Genomic DNA, 7272 nt, shown 5'->3' with positions numbered 1-7272 from the left:
TAAAACAAATGTCAAAAATAAAGAAAATACCCTAAGCAAACAAAATAGGAAAGAGAAACAAGAAAATAAAATAAAATAAAACAGAAAACAAGAAAGAAAAGAAAAGGAAAGAAAAACTAACACACCAGAGATTTGAAGAGGGAAACTGTGAATTTGCCAAGTTGTGCTGACCAAAAATGTGGAGAACAAAAACACTACTGGACACTTGGGGATTCGAAAGCAAGACCTGGTAGTTGGGACTAGTGAAGGCGCGCTGACCAACACGTACAAGTCCATACTTGTGTCAAAACCTAGCAACAGCTACAATATAAGCTGGTGTAGCAGCTGCATCTGTCATTTGAAAAAAACCCTAGCTATTCTTGAACACGCTTTGGATTCCCTTACACTCGCCTCGAGCCCAGAGCCAAACGGCTCTCTTCTGTCCATTCCCATCCCCTGTGCAGAAGGATAATAATATTATTTGTTGTAAACCCCGAAGCCCTTTGTTCTCTCTAAAAAAATCTGGAAAGGCTTTCTTTTCTCCATTTCCTCTCAAGTCCAGCACCCATTTGTACAAACCTCCTATTGAAATAGCTCTCCCATTTTTCTTTCATTTTCTCACAAAAAAAACACAAAGAGCCTTCTGTCTCTTTAGAAACTCAGCCCCCTCATCTTTCTCAGCATGGTCACACCAGCGCTCATTATTACAACCCTTACATCTCACAGCAACTTCTTGATCCTCTCTAAGTGCTGCATCCGTAGCTTTCCATAACCCAGCAACAAACACTCCTCCGTGAGTACCCATCCATGGTGGAGTAAGCAAGAAAACCAAGATGAATGAAAGTAAATCCCTCCTCCATGTGTGTCTGTATTTTTTTTTTTTTCTTTTCAGATCTTATGTGGTAAACTAACACATGCATGTGTTTTCATCTGTGTGAAGACCCCTAATTGTTGCAAATCCGAGACAAACAACACAAGAAATACACCCTGAGTCGCCAGCGTTTCTCAACCAAACAGTGTGTCACCTTAGTTCAAACCATCACAGATTCGAGTTCCATTCATGCAGATCGAGACCATTTCGCACATGCAACGGTAATCATCTTCCAATTGGTTCAATATACATCTCTCTCGGCTAGCGAAAATGCTCTGAGAGCTATGTTTTTGTGATGAATCTCTGAAGAAGCTGACACTGATGTTTTTTTATATTAGGTACCCGAGATGCACAAAGAGACTGGAAAGACCCACTCGAATAGTCCACAAACTCACAGATCTACAAATTTTTGAGGTAAAAATCGTAACCCTTTTAATTGATCGACTCTGATCTGGTATTTTAACCATAAAACCACTACTGTGACTGAAAAAATAATACTCAAATCCAGGGTAGAGCCGAAAGAAAACAACCCTTCAGCTGCCAATCCAGTGGTCCCAGAAGTAAAAAAATAAACAGCAAAGGCTTCGGCCGCGGCAAATGAGAAGGTAAAGATCTCGTTCATCTGCTTTCACTGAGCTCAACATTTACGGATTCAACTTCATTTCATTTATGATGCCATATTTACCATGTATACACTCCCAAAATGACTTTGTAAGAACTGAAAACATACATGCGCTGCGTGTAGGGATATGCAGATCCATGATAGAGCCGAAGGAAAAAGGAAGTAAACACATGAGCTCGCTGGTCAAAACAGGAAAGGCCCTCAGGACCCAGATATGTGCATCTGGGAGGTAAAATTCGAATCCCTGCAAGTTTAGTTGTTGTCGATCTGGTAATAATAGCTGTACTCAGTTCTGTGGTCTATGGATATGTGATTCAACTGTGCTTCTCTCATCCATGCATCGCAAAACTGAGCTGCAGAAAAGTAACTGCTCAAAAATATGTTTCTGCGCTGGATTTGCAACAATCACCCCCAAACTTGCCTCTGTGAATGACTTCATGCTGATTGCTTTAAATTTCCAGCATAGTGTAGATGTGGTGATGTTAATGTAGATTTGCTGCTGGGTGCATGATTCAGTATAGGATGCTCTTTATTTTCCATGCGCTGCAACCTGCAATTAACCAATATGCGTAAAAAAAAAATGAAACTAACTGGGTAAATAAATAAAGCATTTTTTTGGATTTTTTTTTATATTATTTTTTTTTTCTTTATCTTTTTTTTCTGAATTTTGTTTTTTTTTTTTTTTTTTTTTTTTTTTTTTTTTTTTTATAAATAAAAAACGAAAAGTAAAGTAAGGAAAAAGTTTAGAAAAATTGGGTTGCCTCCCAATAAGCGCTTTATTTTAAGTCTGTAGCTAGACGTCGCAGAAGCCTGGTGGTCAGATCACTGGTTCCTTCAGAGTCAAAGACTCGCTTGCACCAAATTTCCCTATGCATAGCTTTAGTAAATACTTCTTGACCTTGAGTACACAACCCTTGCCTTCTTTTTCAATGTCCACGTTACCGTTATGAAAAACCTGCTTCACCATATAAGGGCCCTTCCACCGAGACTCTTTTCTCCCTGGAATTGACTTGAAATTTGAACTTAACAACCATACTTTGTTTCCAGGCTGTATTTTTTTATGACTTGGACTACCATGCACCTTTTTATTCTTGCTCTTGACATTTTTGTGTTTTTGGTCCATCTGGTTGCTCGGATCTGTTTTTTATTTTTGCACTTCAAGCAATTGAACTTTGTGTTGATGTGCTTTTCTGTCACACTCACGAATCACATTTTGAGTCTTTATGGGCAGATTGTCAATTGATGATCTGGTCACAAATTTGGCACGAGGCAAACCATCTAATGCATCAACACGCATGCATTTTTGCTTATCACATGGATGTGTGGTAGCTTCAAACAACCTAAAAACAACCATTTGATCTTCAACTCGGAATGTTAGAGTTCCGGCTTCAACATCAATAAGAGTCCGGGCTGTTGCCAGAAATGGGCGGCCCAAAATGATGGGTGTTGTCAAATCCTCATCCATGTCCAACACCATAAAATCAGCTGGTAAATATAGATTGTCAACATTAACAATAACATCTTCAATGACTCCTCTAGGGTAGGTAATTGAACGGTCAGCCAATTGAATAATGCTGGAGGTTGGCTTCAGCTCTCCTTCACCTAAACGTTTAAAAACAGAATAAGGCATTAAGTTAACACTAGCACCTAAGTCAATTAAAGCACTACTAAAATCACAATTTCCAATGGTGCAAGAGATAGTAAAACTCCCTGGATCTTTCTTCTTTGGAGGTAATTTATGTAATAAGACCGCACTGCACTGTTCTGTTAGAATCACTTTTTCAGAATCCAGAAGCTTCTTTTTCTTTGTGCAAACATCTTTCAAAAACTTGGCATAAGATGGAATGTTCTTGATTGCATCAATTAATGGTAGATTAATCTGAACTTTAGCCAAAGTCTTCATAAAATCTGTCAACTGTTGATCTTTAGCTTTAGGCCTCAACCTTTCAGGATAAGGCATTGGAGGCACATAAACACGTTCTGCAGTTTTTGTGGTAGCTTCTGCAGTATTTTCGGATCTGTCTTGTGGCTGCCCTGAATTTGCAGAATCTGCAGAATCATTTTCATGTCTGTTGTCATAACTTTTGCCAGACCGTAAAGTCCGTATAGCGTTGCATTCTTCTCGTCCTCTTGGATTAGGTACTGTTTGACTAGGAAATGTACCCGGTGCTCTTTCTGAAACCTGCAACGCAATCTGCCCAATTTGTTTTTCCATATTTTTCATCGTTGCCTGCAGATTTTGGATTTGTTGACTGGTAGTATTCGCTAATTTTTCAATTGCAACCTCCCAAGTAACCTTAGGTGCAGCAGGTTGCTGTACCTGTTGTTGAAATTGAGGCTTTGCATGTTCATCTCTATCCCACTTCAAATTAGGATGATCTCTCCAACCAGGGTTGTAGAAATTTGAATAGGGGTCATTTCGGGGACGCTGAAAATTATGAAATGCATTAACTTGTTCCGCTGCAAACTCCGGATAAGCAGCTTTATGTGGACAGCTCAAAAAATCATGGGTTGTCATGCTGCAAATACTGCAGGCAACTTGTAAGGCCTGTTGTACAGCAACCTGTGAACCTGGAATTCTTTGTAATAACATGTCAAATTTTGCATCAAATCTTTCAAGCTTTTTCTCCATTTTTTCAATTTGTGCTGACACATATGGTGAACCATTAGACATCTCAAAAACTGACCTAGATTGTGGCTGCTCAATTGCCCATTGCTGTGTATCTGTTGCCATTTTTTCAAATAACAAACAAGCCTCTTGTGCATTTTTATCCTTGTACGAACCTCCGCATGAAGCATTGACAAGAGTTTTTGTAGTCATATTTAGCCCTCGGAAAAATATATGCATTTGATCAGTACTGTTAATACCAGAATGTGGACATTTTCTAATCAACTCTTTGAACCGTTCCCACGCTTCATGAAACTCTTCATTTGGTTTTTGTGCAAAAGATAAAATCTGAGTTCTCATGTCAAGAGTCTTTGAAGCTGGATAATACTTGCTTAAAAATTTTTCACTGAGTTGGTTCCAAGTGCTAATGCTTCCAGATGGAAGTGTGATGAGCCATCTCCTTGCTTGATCTTTCAGAGTGTATGGAAATAAACGGAGCTTAATAGATTCGGCTGAAAATCCTCTCACCAAAATATTCTTGCATCCCATTAAAAATTCTGCAATGTGCATGTTAGGATCGTCGGTTGATAACCCATGAAATGTAGGTAGAATATTCAACATATGCTGCTTTATTTCGAATGCAGACCCTTCCTCCACTTCCGGATAAGTAATGCAACTTGGTATGTTAGTGGCATGAGCTGTTAATGAATCCCCTAAAGGTTGACCACCCTCTGGAATAACAAATGCCATTGTGTTTTCACTGTGCAGATCCTCAGAAAACAAAGATTGTAGAAAAGTCCCCTGCAGGGAAGGAACCCACTGCAGATTTTGTTTCCTGCGTCTCCTCCCTAAAGATTGCTCAGGTTCTGGATCAAATGGAATCAATTTTTGTGCTGCTGATCTAGTTCTGACCATGCACAGATTGTTGTAATCTGCAGTACTGCTGTAATCTGTAAAAATAAAATAAAAACGAAATGTAAATATTTTTTTTTTTTTATGTGTATAGACAACAATAACTAACTGTAAATTTGATTAGAACGAATTATTTTAAATAATCCCCGGCAACGGCGCCAGTTTCTTGATAGAGATTTTACCACACATGTAACCGGGTTAAAAACTCCTATATTACTTGCAAGAATGACAAGGTTGTTGTAGTATAAACGGTTCTCGCAAGGTCATTCTCCACAGGGATTATTAAATAATTCAAACCAAATCTAATTCCAATTAATTATTGAAAAGCAGAAAGTTGAGATGATTGGTTTTATAACCTACTTAAATTAAAACGAATTTAATTAATAAAAATAACCTAATTTGCAATATTAAAGATGAAGGGAAAGGAAAACTGTTTTGGAAAAATCAAATTAAGAAAACACTAGGGTTTCACCATCACCTAGCAATCCTATGTATTTTTATCAATTACTTATGATCTATACATGCCACTTTGAAGGTTAGGTTTTCCTAATTTATATTCTACTTGGAACCTCCAACATAGAACGTATATCTAACATGCAACCCGTCCGGACGTTCGGATCAAATCTGAACATGAGAGACTCATTATGCTTTATGAAAACCCTTTGAAAAACCATGCAACCCTTAAGATGTGATGTTCATCTTAAGTGAAATTACAATTATTAATCACAAGAAGCCAGCATCAATTTCAGGGAACCTTCCGACCAAAATTGCATCAAATTACTTTTCTAAAGATCCTAGTGGTGATCAGGCATTAAGACAATTAGATAGTTTTAATCACGGTGATCAATAATTCAAAGTATGCATGCAATCAATCATAAGCTAGTAAATAAAAATCACATATTCATGCTAAGGCTTACGGCTGCACCCTAGCAAAAGGAATTAGTTACGCATATTCATAATTGAAATCATAGAACATATTATTAAGAATAAAAGGAATGAAAACACCTTGAAGTAGAAAATCTCCAAGAACCCTAGCCAAGTTCTCTGTCTCCCAAAAGTTGCATAAAAGAAAAGCCTCCTCAAAAATGAGAACGGCCAAGCCCTTTTAATATCTCCCTAAAAGCTAAAACACAAACCCTAACCCTCCAGTATTTTATTTCCACTAAGAGACTAAATAATAATAACATAAAATAGAAAATAAATCCCTAATTAACCTAGGAAAAACTGCACATAAACTGTTCAGCCACGTTTTAGCCTCATATCTCCTCCAAATCCGGCCCAAGATAGCTTTTTTTAAAGATAAGAACATTCTGAACACATCTCCAGAAGGCCACAAACCCATCCGAGGTCATCTTGGGCTCCAAAAATGCAATTCAAGCCCGAAACGTCACTATTCCAGCACTGCACATTGCTCCTTTATTTTCTTACCAGAAAATATTCGCTTGGTAGAAAAATCTGATATTTTGACACGATCAAGCTAAGTGACTCACGAACGTCCTCCAATTGGAATTACTCCAAAATTCGTCCATTTGACCATCTTTTGCTCCAGAGGAAGTCGAAAATCCTATATTGGAAATATAATTCAAAGTATCAAAATTCTTCCAAATTATTAACCAAAATATACTAAGAATAGGGTTAAATATATAATATAAAATATACTCATCATGTATCCAGGATGTCCAGTGATAATGGAGGATGTTGTTATGCCAGCTGATCTTATCCCGTTGGATATTATTGACTTTGATGTGATTCTGGGCACAGATTGGTTGCATTTCAATCGTGCCAATATTGATTGTTACGGGAAAATAGTTACGTTCCATCGTCCTGGATTACCTGTGGTTACTTTCGTGGACGAGCAGAGTGGGGTGAGACATGGTGTTATTTCTGCTATGCGAGCGAAAAGGTTGTTATCTAAGGGTTGCCAGGGGTACTTAGCTCATGTGCTGTTGGATGAGGCTGCTCCTTGTAGAGTGGAGGATGTAAGGGTAGTCAGACATTTTCCTGATGTTTTACCTGAGGATTTACCTGGCTTGCCGCCCGATCGAGACATGGAGTTCACCATTGAGTTGCTTCCAAGTACTAATCCTATTTCCTTGACTCCCTATCGTATGGCTCTCGCTGAGTTAAGGGAATTGAAAGTTCAGTTGCAGGAATTAGTGGATACGGGTTTTATTCAGCCTAGTACTTCACCTTGGGGAGCTCCAGTGTTGTTTGTGAGGAAGAAAGACGGAACTTTGAGGCTATGTATTGATTATAGGCAATTGAATCGGGCAACGATTA

General features: G+C 38.3%; 1 long non-coding RNA gene and 1 other non-coding gene across 2 annotated transcripts; both read left to right on the top strand.

The window, feature by feature from the left end:
- The first annotated feature begins 492 nt into the window (after positions 1 to 492).
- LOC137735354 (uncharacterized) lies at positions 493 to 5217 on the top strand. Its single transcript, XR_011068632.1, has 6 exons — positions 493 to 822; positions 920 to 1071; positions 1189 to 1264; positions 1359 to 1455; positions 1596 to 1701; positions 4849 to 5217. It is a non-coding gene; the product is annotated as an uncharacterized lncRNA (long non-coding RNA).
- LOC137735797 (small nucleolar RNA R71) lies at positions 4339 to 4443 on the top strand. The gene has a single exon (XR_011068703.1). It is a non-coding gene; the product is annotated as a small nucleolar RNA R71 (small nucleolar RNA).
- Positions 5218 to 7272: the final 2055 nt, after the last annotated feature.

The sequence above is a fragment of the Pyrus communis genome, chromosome 5 (assembly GCF_963583255.1).
Source record: "Pyrus communis chromosome 5, drPyrComm1.1, whole genome shotgun sequence".
NCBI lineage: Eukaryota > Viridiplantae > Streptophyta > Magnoliopsida > Rosales > Rosaceae > Pyrus > Pyrus communis.
Note: the sequence above shows the minus strand (reverse complement) of the source record. Positions and strands in the feature narration are given on the sequence as shown.